Source organism: Triturus cristatus, chromosome 10 (genome assembly GCF_964204655.1).
Source record: "Triturus cristatus chromosome 10, aTriCri1.1, whole genome shotgun sequence".
NCBI classification, from domain to species: Eukaryota; Metazoa; Chordata; class Amphibia; order Caudata; family Salamandridae; genus Triturus; species Triturus cristatus.
Genome location: NC_140593.1, coordinates 442425233 through 442440840, shown reverse-complemented (window position 1 = coordinate 442440840; position 15608 = coordinate 442425233).

The window sequence follows — 15608 nt, the reverse complement described above, 5'->3', positions numbered from 1 at the left end:
ACACATGCAGTCATTGGTGGGGCCCATAACACCAACACTCACACTAACCATTCTCCGGTCTGCACACAGATGGAGGGATGAGCGGTTCAAGCGCTCGACATGTGGGGGAACACCTTATAACCTATCGGGAAAGAAGAGTTAATTTACATAATATACATCAATACCCCTTCCACCTACAGATCTCAATCCTGAACATCAAGGCACTCCTTCCACGTGGTCATTGGACCAAATAGTTGGATTGGTTGATGGTGATCTAGAACCGGCTAAAACACATTTCAAGATTTAGATCTTACCTTTCTTAATAAACCACAAACTCAATTCTTGTTAATCAATATCTGTTTATCTAAAATTTCTTGAAAAGTTAGGTTTGCATTAGAAAAAGTTTATATCAATTTTCAAGTAAATCGCAGAACATCATATTTACCTAATCTGAAGTCCTCTAAATCATTAGGTCTGCATACTCAGATCTGACGTCATTCGTCAAAGTTCTTTGGTCAGCACGCTACAATCTCAAAGGATCGGTAAAGACCAGAGACGTGCAAGCATCTGTCAGTGCCCATAGAATTAGGAAAAGTTTGCAGTCATTAGGTAATTGGGCAGCGTCCGGACCATCTAGGATTCAGAAAGCGCAGCAGTCACCCTAAGTAGTAGAGTTCGCATAGCGTCACCGTCGTCGTCGTTGTCATCGGAAAAAGCGATCGATTGAGACCCTCTCTATTCTACCGCGTATTTTCATAATAAAATCAAAGCAACATTTTGTTATTTTAGTACGGTCGTGATTGGCTGGTTGGGATCGTCCGATCGAATTTTTTTGGGAATATTGGTACAGTTCAAGGGGTGATGTCACACGTCCATTTATGTTGGTCCGTTGTGGTTTATTGTGGAAGTCCATTGTCTTTCGTCTTGGCCGTCATCCCACACTATTAAAATGTACTTATCTGTTTCCCCAATTTCTTCTCTTCTAGCTGTTTTATACATACTTTCTTTCATTACTTCTAATTCTACTTCTTCAAATTCCCTCTCTTGTTTCTTATTCTGCCTTCTTTTCAAATTTTCTCTTTTTAACTTTATCTGTATTTTCGTTCTTTTATGACACAAACAAACTAATCTTAGAATTAATACTATAAAAATCACACAGGTTAATGGAAATAAGATTCTACCTATAAAGGTACCACCTAAGTTTAATAAGAAATCTTTAATAGAAGAAAGTTTCTTCCCAAACTCTTTCAACCTCCAGTGGTGTAATTTCCTCATGCAACTCAGTTATATATTTGATGTACATTTTTAGATCTTTACTTTCGTCGGGAATGTAATTGCAACAATGTTGAACTTTCAGCATTCCGCAGACTCCACCCTCTTTTGCCAATAATATATCAAGGGCAAGTCGATTTTGTATTACCATAGCACGCATGGCAACCATTTCAGTATTTACCAATAAAAATCCTCCAGCGGTGCTTGTTGACAAGCGATCCACTACTGTTGATAGTTTTCTAATTTTGTGTGCATTCAGAGATATTCCCACTGCTGGTATCAATGCTCCAAAAATGTCTCCTACAATTTCTGACCAAGATTCTCTCTTTCTACGAGCTAATAGACTACCTAACTTATGTTCACCATCTTCTCCTCTTCCCATGTGGAATATCTTTGGAAAGACTAGGCCTACATAACATGTGCCATACCAATGGTCTGGCAAACGATAATATGCCTTGTTCCCGCAGATAAAATATAACCCAGGAAAAACTGGATCATTTCCTTCTTTAAATCCCCATCCACCCATGATTCGGTATGTATCCTGGCACTCACTGTTACCTACAAAGTAATTATCATATGCAGTTTGATTCCTTCTAATACACAAATTCCCTTTCTGGGGCCAATCTAAAGCCATAGTTGGACTAGCTTCTCCCTTCAAGTGTTTTTCCATTTCAACATCCCAGACTGTCTTTTCCTCTTTTCTTTCAGATGCTTTCTTTTGCATTTTCAATCTCCTTTCTTCAACCATATCTAAGAATGTCTTTTCTTCTTTCTTTAAACTGCAAGTCAAATTATTTCTAAATATATATTCTAATGTTAATTCCTTAGTTTCTAAGAAAAATTCACCTAACACCTTTGCAGGCATTACTTATTTAATTTGTTAATCGCAGGTACTTGTGAAAATATATTATCTACATCTGAAAAATAGTATTCTAACGTCCCTATTTGGTAAAACAGACTAGCTATTACACTACATATTATTCCATATGTTACTGGGAGGTGATGGTAGGTCACTCCCTCCGATACAGATGCAGGTAACTGCATACAAACGTAGCAATCCCTCACATCTATTGTCTTTACATATTCGTACAAAAATTTTGAAAACACATCGTTAGAGAAATCATTTATAGACCTGTCTTTATGTAGATAGTTTCTATCTATTCTAGTTGGATATACTTTCTGAACCTTCTTTATATTAGTTTTATTCTCACCATGTCCTTCTATTGTATCTATTGTAACTTTCAATGAAATCAGTGATGCTAACACACTCCATAGAAGCATTAGTTATCCTGTACAACAACAACACATTTTAAACCATCTCTTTAAAAATACACATTTAGTTTTTCTACTTTCTGTGTTTGCCATTTTTTGTAAAATGATCAGTGTCTTTTGACTTAGCCTCTTCTACTTCACAACTAGTTTTGTCTAACCCAAGGCTCTAAGCACCTACTTGGTTCTATCTGTTATGTCTTTTCCAGTATTCTATTCTCTTTCCATTAGCAGTACTTTTGTCTTGTTCAGTTTGGCATTTGGTCGTCTTTCACTTTTCTCTCATAAACTTGATACAGAACTTCCTGAACATCCGTCTCTTCTCCAACATCGGACAAGATAACTCGCAGGATTTCCGATTCTTCGTCCTCCTCAACCACTTCCGGTACAGTCACCTCTGGATTTTCTTGCTGTCCGCCTCTTCTTTTATTTCAGGCAGGGCCACATACGACCATTCTGGCAACTTATACTTCTGGTTGGGCTTTCTCGTTCTTTTGTTTTCTTTTGCTGTAGTTATTTTCTCATTTTTCGACTTTTCTTGACTTGATACTTCATTCACCTGCTCTGCTCTTGGTGAATTCACTTGTGTCAGTCGATATCTTAATCTCTTTATTTTATTAGGCCAGATTTCATCTCTTGCTGGTCTTTTCGATTTATTTCCTTTATCATTCTTTTCAGCTCTCCATGCTCTTTTTCTCAGGACTCGACCTTTGGGTACTTCCTCATCACTTTCCTCTGATTCTGTTTCAACTTGCTTTTTGCTTTCAGTTATTCCTCTTTCCACCACTTCTTTAATTTTCCCTACTTCTGTCCCTCCTCATGTTTCTTGCACAATATCTTCCTGCTGACTAACTGTCCCTTCTTCTAACTGGATGTTAGAATTCCCTACAACTCCTCGGGGGTCTTCCGCAAGAATATTTCCCTCACTTTCTGTATCTGGCACCTGTTCATCTATTTTTGTTACTTCAGGTAGAATTTCTCTCAGTTTTTCATCAGGAACTTCCTTATCAGTAACTCCTTTGATTGTCTCTTCACTGCATACCGGTGTTTGTTCAGTCTCTGAGTCTGAGCTGGTATCAGAAATTTGTAATCTTCTACTCAAGGGAATATTTTATGGGGCAACGACCAAACTTGGTTCTGACTCCCCCCTTTCAAGATTTTCTCTTGTTCTTACTTCTTCAGTATCCGATTCAGAGCTATTTTCTGACTCGTCATAATATTCTCGTTCTTGATTATCCACTGGATTTGGGATTCTCAGTGTGTGACTAGCATGAATCCAGTTCTTGATCCCTGCACACTTCACAGCTGTGGTTGTAGTCAAAATCACTTGTCGTGGTTTTCCCCAACATGGGACCAGACAGTTTCTTCTTCTGTGTACTTTGATTCTCACCCAGTCTCCTGGGCTCAGATCATGAGCTTGCTTCTTTTCAAGGGTGGTGGCATCCAACCTGATGAAACACAGAATGAACTGCGTCAGCCTGCCCCTTACAGTAATCCAACACCAAGTCATCAGATATAGGCAACAGCTTGTTGACTGGTATGAATACATGGCGCATTGCTCTTCCCATGATAATTTCATGTGGACTCAAACCCGTGGTTCTATCTGGAATCGATCTAATAGTCATGAGTACCAGAGGCAAGACATCAGGCCATTTCAAACCTGTGGCCAAACACATTTTTCCCAATCGTTTTTAATAGTGCCATTCATTTGTTCCACCACACCAGAAGCCTCTGGGCGATAGGCACAATGTAGTTTCTGTTGTACATTCAATGCTTCACAAATACATTTCATGATCTCATTATGGAAATGCTTTCCTCTATCTGATTCAATTGTAACTGGGAACCCAAATCTAGGGATGAATTCCCTCAAGAGCAGTTTTGCTACAGTAATTCCATCACTCCTTCTTGTGGGATATGCTTCTACCCATCTAGAAAACAAGCAGACCATTACTAGAACATACCTCAACCTATTACAAGGTGGCATCTCAATGAAATCAATCTGCATTCTGTGAAAGGCCCTCCTTCTCGACCTATCATTCCTAGACTAACTACTGTTTTTCTTCCAGGATTGAACTGCTGACATATAAGGCATCTTTGACTCTCAGCTACAAGTCTAAATTTTGCATTGTACCCTGTTAGACCTGTCAGCCCTTTGGGTGGTCCCTCCTCATCATTATTTATTTTGTCCCACTTTTGCCTCAAACCCTGTTTGAATTTTTCCTTTTTGGGAACGACCAGACTTTTTAGTGTTGCTGCAGATTCAGGGAGCCATTTTATCTACCCCTGAAACTTCTGTCTGAGGGCCTGGAGCACAAAATGGTGGCCACCTGTGACATCACCAGCATCCACTGGAACCTACCAGCACCTTCCAGAACATTCCAGAACCCTGTGACAGTTGGAGGCGGTTTGGAATGTTGGGGAGTTAAGAGAGAGAGTTGGCAGTTGGAGCTAGCAGTTGGCACCTGACTGGTGAAGAGAGAGCAGCACAACAGTGAAGGAGGAAGGAGTGAAGCAGCAGGGGTGGAAACTTGTGCCTGGAGTGGGGTCCATAAACCCACCCTTGATACTAGTCCCTACTGATGGATCCCAGCCTGTAGCCCTGTGTGGGAAGAAGCCAGAAAAACTCATCCTAAGGACCTGGACAGCAGGAACAGGCCTTAGAAGCAGAAAGCAGCAAGATCCTTCCCTGGAAACTGGTTTCCCTGGAGTCCGGCGTCGAGTAGCCTAAGACCTGGAGCCCGAGGTGGAGAAGCGGCGCTGACTGAAGAAGCAGACGTCGTACCCGGAGCCGCCTGAGGTCGTGAGAGGGCGCCGACGGAGGTCGTGAGGAATACCAAAGGTCGAGGAGGAAGTTAACCGAGGTCGAGTGAGCGGCGTCATCGGAGGAGTGAAGTCCGCCCTCCGGAGTCGTCGGAGACCGAGGTGAAGTGTACCGGAGGTCGGGAGTGAGGATCGCACTCCGGAGTCGCCCGGAACCTGAGAGGAGGAGCGCCGGAGGTCGGGGGTGAGGATCGCACCCCGGAGTCGCCGGAAGTCGACATCGAGGCCAGGCCGGCCGACGTCATCGAAGCCGAGAGCGCCATCGGACCGGAGCCGCCCGAAGTCGACATCGAGCAGAGACTGCCCGACGCCGCCGAATCGGAGGTCGAGATCGAACCGAGGCCGCCGACATCGGACCGGAACCGCCTACCGGCGTCGTCTAGAACTGACATTGTGCCGAGGCCGCCGAGACCGAACCGGAACCGCCTCACGGCATCGACACGACTCCAGCGGCGTCGGAACATCAGAAAAAGGGCAGTAAGTGGAGTAGAGGGCGCCTAAGGCCCTGTGGAGACCTGAGAGACTGCTCTAAGGGGCTAGGGAGGTGCTGGAACCAACCTGACTGTGCCAGGGGTGAATTGGGACTAACCTAGAGAGGTTGTGTGGAGAGAGAAAGCCAGGGCACTGGTATTCCCCCCTTGATCTACCTCAGTTTAGGCCTCAGCCTTGTCCCAGCCAGGGAGTAGAACCCCTCAAGCCTTCCACAACCCTACAAGCTGTGCCTGGGCCAAATCAGCCCTTAGGAATTGAAAAGTGATCTGATTACATGAGTGTTGCTGTATACTCTTAATTATTTATTGGGGGGCCCTGTATTTATTGTGGTTAACCTATTTATTGCTTCACTATATTTATTGGTCCACAGGACTTGTTGGTGTACAATATTTATTGGTGACAGTATTTATTGCCTCAGAATATTTAATTGCCTGTATTACCTGCACTGTTATTTATGTCCTTTATATTTATGATCACCCCTATTTATTGAATCTCCAGACAGTATTTATTTGACCTGCACTATTTAAAATTTGTATATTGTGATTGACTTATTTATTTTCCCAATCAGCAACTAAGAGAAAAAGATAAAGAAAGATATTTTCATAATTTTTACGGTGTAGAGTCGTTTTTGGAACGGATGCACGCATGGTTATTGTATGGGTATATTGTATGCTTAGCACGGTGCCTGTTTCCTGACCACTCGAGCCAAGCTACCACAGTGTGTTCGGGGAGTCCACCACCACCCTGCGGAGTGGGAGTGGGCTGTTTCCAACATAAATTGGTGTTCAGCGGTGGGATAGAGCTGTGCCTACGTATACTCAACAATAACTGTGGGTAGTCCATAGGCCTACACCGGGAGTTTTCTCAAAGCGGCCTTCCTAATTGTGGGTTTTTGTTTTTTCCAAATTTACTCTGGTGGTGGGAGGAGGTATTATTAAAGGTACCCCCCTGCATTGTTACTGCACAAAACCTGTCCTCTAACCTGAGTGGGCAAGATGGAGTTTGTACTAGAAAATCTAGAAACGTACACTGTGGCCCAACTCAGGGAGTTTTGCCAGCGGGAGGGGGTGTACTGTCCCCCAGGAGCAAAGAAGGGTGCACTCCAAACCAGCTTAAGGGCTTGGGGGGAGGCACGCAGGGAAAGCAAGGCTGAGGAGGAAGACAGGGATGGAGAGCCTGACCCCGAGGGGGCTGAGATGTACCAACCTGAGGTGGGGAACCTGTCAGCAGGGCCCAGAACCATTTCTAGGAAGGGCAGCAGTGCCTCTAGCGGTGGCTTGTCTGAAGTGGAGCTAACGGACCGGAGGGAGAAAAGACAGCTCACATGGGACTTAGCAAGGCTGGAAAAGGAGAAGGAGGAGCAGAGGATGGCCCATGAATTACGACTGAAAGAAATAGATCTTCAGATCTTGAGAATCGGGGCACAACCTGTTCCTAATGGTGGCAGCCAAACCCAAGAGATCACCAGGGAACCTAAACCATACCTGCCAAAGGACATAGTAGCTAGCTATGGAGTGGGCGACGATATCGCCAAGTGGCTAGCGGCCTATGAGGTCTCATTGAGGGCCCATGGGGTTCCAGAGAAGTACTGGGGAGGGGGATTGTACAAGTACATGCCTCCAGCAGGTAGGGATGCTTTATTGGCCCTCGAGGAGGATGAGCAGACCCACTACCCCACCATGAAACTGGCGCTCATCAGAAAGTTTGGACTAACACCTGAAAAGTACAGACAGAAGTTCAGGGGTAGTCACAAACTGGGCACGCAGAATTGGGTGGACTTCCTGGACTATGCGAAGAAGGCAATGGAAGGTTGGATTCAGGGCAGTGAAGTGAGGAACTACAAGGAGTTGTTTGACCTAGTACTGAAGGAACACCTGCTCGAGAAATGTTTCCCTGAACTGCGGCAACACCTGGTGGATAGCAAGCTGACCAGTCCCCGGAAGCTTGCTGAGGAGGCGGACATTTGGGCTAGTACCCGGGTGTCCACAAGGGGGACTGGAGGGGATACTCAAAAGGCCGGACAGGGCGCCCCCCAGAAGAAAGAGGGAGGGGAAAAGAAAAAGGAGTTCTCCAAAGGCCCCCAAAATAACTTCCAAGGGAAAGGAACAGGATTCACCTCTAAGGCTAACCCACCCAGAAACCCTAATCCGGGCCAGAGTCAGCAGCCAAGGGTTGTCCATTGCTACGAGTGCGGTGGCGTTGGACACTATAAAGGAGATCCGAAGTGCCAGAAACGACCACCCCCTCCCACTGGAGGAAAGACCCCCGGAGTAGCTAGTGCAGTGCTCGGGGAGGAGATGCCCTTAACTAAGGGAAGGGAGTGGGCGGGTGTCACTTTAGTGTCCCTGGGAGAACGGGAGATGGTTCCTAAGATCCAGGTGCCCGCAAATACCGCAAAGTATGGGCAGTGGGTCACCATCAACGGCCAAAGAGGGGAGGCTCTGAGAGACACAGGAGCCAGTATGACTATGGTGCGTAGTCAACTGGTGTCTCCAGAGCAGGTAATTCCCGATGTACTCCACCCAGCCGCGATGGCTGACGGCAGAACAGGTCACTATCCCGTGGCCGAGGTTCCCTTTGAATGGGGGGGGGTTGCAGGTTCACTTCGAGTTGCCGTAAGCCCTGCCGTGCCAGTCGATTGTCTGCTGGGGAATGACATGGAGCACAACGCTTGGAAGGAGGTGGAATACCGGACTCACACCGAGATGCTGGGTACACCTGACTGGGCCTGTGTTAGCACAAGGTCCGTGACTACCCGAAGAGGGAGTTCGTTTCGGCAGGAGCCTGGAACAAAGGCCCAGCCAGCTGCCAGTCAAGGGAAGAACCGAGGACAGGAGGAGCCTGCCTCGGCGTCCCCACCCCGTAGGACGGATAGGCCACCGGAGGTGGTGGACCAGGAGTCTGCGGTGGGGGACGTTACCAACCTGGAGGACCTACCCATCCCGGCCGAGTGGCACGTGGAGGGAGGCCCGTCCAGGGAGGAATTCTGCCAGGGCCAGAGGGAGTGCCCTACCCTTGAGGGGCTGAGGCGACAGGCCGAAGCCCAGGCAGCAGGGAACGTTGAGGGGAACTACAGTGTTTACTGGGAGGATGGCCTCCTCTACAGTGAACCCAAGGCACCTCTACACGGATCGTCACGAGCCTTGGTAGTTCCTCAACGTTATCGAGCCTTCCTTCTGGAGTTGGCTCACGAGATACCCTTGGCAGGACACTTGGGGCAAGACAAGACCTTCGCCCGTCTTGTCCCACACTTTTATTGGCCTCAGATGAAAGTGTCGTCCGATACCTACTGCCGGACATGTGTGTCTTGCCAAGCCAGTGGGAAAACAGGGGTGAAGCTGAAAGCTCCCCTGGAACCACTTCCTGTCGTTAGCACCCCCTTTGAAAGGGTGGGCATCGACATTAGATCCGCCAACATCAGCTGGTCACAGGTTTATCCTGGTCCTGGTGGATCATGCCACACGGTACCCAGAGGCAATACCTCTGAGGACCATAACAGCACCTGTTGTGGCTAGGGCCCTGATGGGAATCTTTACCCGAGTGGGTTTTCCCAAGGAAGTTGTGTCCGACAGGGGGACCAACTTCATGTCAGCGTATATGCGGGCGATGTGGAAGGAGTGTGGAGTGACCTACCGGTTCACAACTCCTTACCACCCCCAGACCAATGGTCTGGTGGAGAGGTTTAATAAAACCTTGAAGGGCATGATCAGAAGTCTGCCTGAAAGCCTGCGGAGGAAATGGGACGTCCTCCTACCCTGTTTACTTTTTTCTTACAGGGAAGTGCCACAGAAGGGAGTGGGCTTCAGCCCCTTCGAGCTTCTGTATGGGCACCCTGTACGTGGACCTCTTAACCTGGTGAGAGACGGATGGGAAAGAACTCCCAGAAAGCTCCCCCAGGATGTGGTGAGCTACATGCTGGCCTTCCGGAGCCAAATGGCTAAGTTGTGGAAGCAAGCTTCTGACAACTTGGAAGCCAGCCAAGCAGTGATGAAGGCGTGGTATGACCACAATGCTCACCCGGTGGAGTTGGAGCCTGGCCAGAAAGTGTGGGTGATCGAACCGGGAGAGCTTAGTGCCCTCCAGGATCGCTGGTCAGGACCCTTTGAGGTGTTGGAGAAGAAGGGTAAGGCTACCTACTTGGTGGACCTGAAGACCCCTCGTCAGCCCCTGCGGGTGCTGCATGCCAACCGCCTCAAACCCCACCACGAGAGGCCCGAAGTCATCTTGATGATGGTGACTGACGGAGGAGAGGACGTGGAAAGCGAGCCTCTCCCTGATCTGTTTGCGTCTCAAGAAAAGGATGGGTCGGTGGAGGGAGTGATTCTCTCCCCATCTCTAACTCCTGAACAGCAGGAGGACTGTCGCCAGGTCCTGGGGCAGTACTCTTCGTTGTTCTCCCTTGTCCCGGGTAGGACTCACCTGTGCGTCCATGACGTGGACACAGGAGACAGCCCACCTGTGAAGTCCAAGATCTACCGGATGTCAGACAAGGTGAAGGCCAGCATTCATAGTGAAGTCACTAAGATGCTGGAGCTAGGAGTGATCGAACCTTCTAGCAGCCCCTGGTCCAGTCCGGTGGTGTTAGTACCAAAAGCTGCACCACCGGGTGCCCAACCAGAACTGAGGTTCTGTGTGGACTATCGGGGACTGAATTCAGTGACCAAAACTGATGCTCATCCGATCCCTAGGGCGGATGAATTGATTGACCGGCTGGGAGCTGCCCAATATCTAAGTACCTTTGACCTTACTTCAGGGTACTGGCAGATCTCGTTGACTGATGGAGCAAGGGAAAGGTCAGCCTTCTCCACGCCCAATGGCCACTACCAGTTCTGTGTGATGCCCTTTGGGCTCAAGAACGCACCTGCCACGTTTCAGCGCCTGGTAAACCAGATCCTCACCGGAATGGAGAGTTTCTCTGCTGCTTATCTGGATGACATAGCCGTCTTCAGTAACAGCTGGGAGGATCACTTGCGTCACCTGCAAGCTGTTCTCCAGGCCCTGAGACAAGCTGGATTGACGATCAAGGCCAGCAAGTGCCAGATCGGGCAGGGGTCGGTAGTGTACCTTGGACACTTGGTGGGTAGGGGAGCGGTGCAACCCCTCCAGGCGAAGATCGAGGCCATCATGGCCTGGGAACCCCCCAAGACACAGACTGAGGTCCGAGCATTTTTGGGCCTCACGGGATACTATCGCCGCTTCGTGAAGGGGTACGGTACCATCGTAGCCCCCCTCACGGAGCTCACGTCCAAGAAACAACCTCGACGGGTAGTCTGGACGGAGGCCTGTCAGCAGGCCTTTGTGAGATTGAAGAAAGCCATGTGCGAGGCCCCGGTCTTAAGGGCCCCAGACTTTTCCAAGAAGTTCATTGTCCAGACAGATGCATCAGAACATGGCATTGGGGCAGTGTTATCGCAACTCAACGAAGAGGGTCTGGATCAACCCGTGGTCTTCCTATCCCGGCGACTACTTCCCAGGGAACAGAAGTGGAGTGCAATAGAGCGTGAAGCCTTTGCAGTGGTATGGGCTCTGAAGAAGTTGCGGCCATACCTGTTTGGCTCGCACTTCCTAGTTCAGACCGACCACAGACCCCTTCGTTGGCTGATGCAAATGAAGGGGGAGAATCCCAAGTTGTTGAGGTGGTCTATTTCCCTACAGGGGATGGACTTTCAGGTGGAACATCGGCCTGGAGTGGACCACGCCAATGCAGACGGTCTCTCAAGGTATTTCCGCCTTAGTGATGAGAACTCCCAAGGGGTTGGGTAGCTCTCCCCACTTTCAGCTGGGGGGGACGCGTGTTAGACCTGTCAGCCCTTTGGGTGGTCCCTCCTCATCATTATTTATTTTGTCCCACTTTTGCCTCAAACCCTGTTTGAATTTTTCCTTTTTGGGAACCACCAGACTTTTTAGTGTTGCTGCAGATTCAGGGAGCCATTTTATCTACCCCTGAAACTTCTGTCTGAGGGCCTGGAGCACAAAATGGTGGCCACCTGTGACATCACCAGCATCCACTGGAACCTACCAGCACCTTCCAGAACATTCCAGAACCCTGTGACAGTTGGAGGCGGTTTGGAATGTTGGGGAGTTAAGAGAGAGAGTTGGCAGTTGGAGCTAGCAGTTGGCACCTGACTGGTGAAGAGAGAGCAGCACAACAGTGAAGGAGGAAGGAGTGAAGCAGCAGGGGTGGAAACTTGTGCCTGGAGTGGGGTCCATAAACCCACCCTTGATACTAGTCCCTACTGATGGATCCCAGCCTGTAGCCCTGTGTGGGAAGAAGCCAGAAAAACTCATCCTAAGGACCTGGACAGCAGGAACAGGCCTTAGAAGCAGAAAGCAGCAAGATCCTGACCTGGAAACTGGTTTCCCTGGAGTCCGGCGTCGAGTAGCCTAAGACCTGGAGCCCGAGGTGGAGAAGCGGCGCTGACTGAAGAAGCAGACGTCGTACCCGGAGCCGCCTGAGGTCGTGAGAGGGCGCCGACGGAGGTCGTGAGGAATACCAAAGGTCGAGGAGGAAGTTAACCGAGGTCGAGTGAGCGGCGTCATCGGAGGAGTGAAGTCCGCCCTCCGGAGTCGTCGGAGACCGAGGTGAAGTGTACCGGAGGTCGGGAGTGAGGATCGCACTCCGGAGTCGCCCGGAACCTGAGAGGAGGAGCGCCGGAGGTCGGGGGTGAGGATCGCACCCCGGAGTCGCCGGAAGTCGACATCGAGGCCAGGCCGGCCGACGTCATCGAAGCCGAGAGCGCCATCGGACCGGAGCCGCCCGAAGTCGACATCGAGCAGAGACTGCCCGACGCCGCCGAATCGGAGGTCGAGATCGAACCGAGGCCGCCGACATCGGACCGGAACCGCCTACCGGCGTCGTCTAGAACTGACATTGTGCCGAGGCCGCCGAGACCGAACCGGAACCGCCTCACGGCATCGACACGACTCCAGCGGCGTCGGAACATCAGAAAAAGGGCAGTAAGTGGAGTAGAGGGCGCCTAAGGCCCTGTGGAGACCTGAGAGACTGCTCTAAGGGGCTAGGGAGGTGCTGGAACCAACCTGACTGTGCCAGGGGTGAATTGGGACTAACCTAGAGAGGTTGTGTGGAGAGAGAAAGCCAGGGCACTGGTATTCCCCCCTTGATCTACCTCAGTTTAGGCCTCAGCCTTGTCCCAGCCAGGGAGTAGAACCCCTCAAGCCTTCCACAACCCTACAAGCTGTGCCTGGGCCAAATCAGCCCTTAGGAATTGAAAAGTGATCTGATTACATGAGTGTTGCTGTATACTCTTAATTATTTATTGGGGGGCCCTGTATTTATTGTGGTTAACCTATTTATTGCTTCACTATATTTATTGGTCCACAGGACTTGTTGGTGTACAATATTTATTGGTGACAGTATTTATTGCCTCAGAATATTTAATTGCCTGTATTACCTGCACTGTTATTTATGTCCTTTATATTTATGATCACCCCTATTTATTGAATCTCCAGACAGTATTTATTTGACCTGCACTATTTAAAATTTGTATATTGTGATTGACTTATTTATTTTCCCAATCAGCAACTAAGAGAAAAAGATAAAGAAAGATATTTTCATAATTTTTACGGTGTAGAGTCGTTTTTGGAACGGATGCACGCATGGTTATTGTATGGGTATATTGTATGCTTAGCACGGTGCCTGTTTCCTGACCACTCGAGCCAAGCTACCACAGTGTGTTCGGGGAGTCCACCACCACCCTGCGGAGTGGGAGTGGGCTGTTTCCAACATACCCTGTTTGCTTGAAGGACCGAATCATCGCGTCCCTCCCTATGTGTCCCTGTCCATGAGAGATCCGTGCCATGGCAGATATCATGCTATCAGGCATGACTGGTCTTCCATCTCGATAAACCCACACATGATCTGTTTCCCTTGGTGCACATCCTGCTTTTACCCAATATCTCATTTCCCCATCTCCTGCCTCTTCCTGCAATTGCCTCACTTCTTCCCAGGTATCCACAATGTTAGTAAACATTAGAGGTAAAGAATTCATTTCCCTCTCTTTAGCCCTGTTCACTGAGTTCTGATTTCGAGCACAATATTGGGCCATATCGTTGGCATATTTCTTTCCAACCCCGATGTAATCAGCGGTTTGCACATGAGCAGCACACTTCACAACAGTCAATTGCTTTGGCAGCTGTATCACCTCAAGCAATTTCCCAACTACTTCAGAATTCTTTATGGGAGTTCCACTTGAAGTCAGAAATCCTCTCTGCAGCCATATCTGGCCAAAATCATGCACAACACCAACATCCTACTGACTATCAGTTATTACAGTCACTCTCACATTCTTTCCAATCTTGCATGCTCTATTTTAAGCTATAAGTTCAGCAACCTGAGCTGATTTTACTCCCTTCAGGTAAGATGCTTCCATTACTGCTGCAACTGTGCACACTGCATATGCTGCACTCAGATTTCCTCTGTCTGTTCTCAAACATGATCCATCTACAAACATCACAAAGTCACTCTCAGACAAGGGTACATCCTTTGTATCAGGACGTGGTTTGGTACAGAAATCCAATACATCCAAACAATCATGATCCACTTCGTCCCTGACTTCAACATTTTCAGCATCAGGCAGTAGCGTTGAAGGATTCACATTCAGGCATCTTCCAAGGCTCAGATTCTTTGCACCTAATATGACTTTCTCATACTTAGTCAGCCGACTATGAGTTATGAATTGAGTGCGACTCCTTGTTAAAAGGTTTGCCACATCATGAGGTACATACACTCGTTCCAGACTCTTACAAGTGGCAGCTACTGCTTTCAAACAACCTGGCAAGGCTACAGCTACAGGGTCTAGCATAGCTGAGAAATATGCAATTGGTCTTCTCAATTTTCCATGTTTCTGTATCAATACAGAGAGTGCACATCCATTCCTCTCACTGCAGTACAGCTCGAACTCTTTCTCATAGTCAGGCATTCCTAACGCTGGCGCTTCACACAAACTGTCTCTCAATTTCTTAAATGCTGCTAGTTCTTCCCTATCTAAGTCAATGGGATCTCTCACATCACTTCTCGCCAGACGTACCAAAGGTTTTGCGATCAGGGAAAAGTTACTTATCCACTGACGACAATACCCAACCATTCCAAGAAACATCCTCACTTCTCTTTGCGTCATTGGGGCTCTCATTCCTTTTATTATCCTGATTCTGTCTGTTGTTATTTTCCTCAATCCCTTTTCAATTTTTTTACCCAAATATTGTACTTCTTTCTGACAAAATTGCAATTTCGATGGCGACACTTTAAGTCCTCCATCTGCCAAATGATTTAACAATGCTATGGTGTCCATTACACAGGCTTCTCGAGTTTTCGATGCCACAAGCAGGTCATCGATATATTGAACTAGCACTGAATTCTCGGGCATTTCTAAATCTTCCAAAGACTTATTCAATATCTGATTAAGTATCGAGGGGCTTTCTGTATACCCCTGTGGGATTCGGCACCAAGCCAAAATACGTTCACCAAAGCGGAACGCAAACATTTGCTGGCTATCAGGTGCAACGGGATGGAAAAGAAAGCGTGACATAAGTCAATTACTGTGTACCATTCTGCATCATGAGGAATCTGATACAAAATCACAGATGGATTTGGTATAATAGGACAGCATGACACAACAATTGTGTTTATCTTTCTCAAATCCTGCACTATCCTTAACTTTCAGTTAAGCTTTTTCAGTCCCATAATTGATGAATTACATGGAGTACTCATTATTTCTCCCAAAATGTGTTGTTTAATCATTTTCTCAATTATAGGGGTA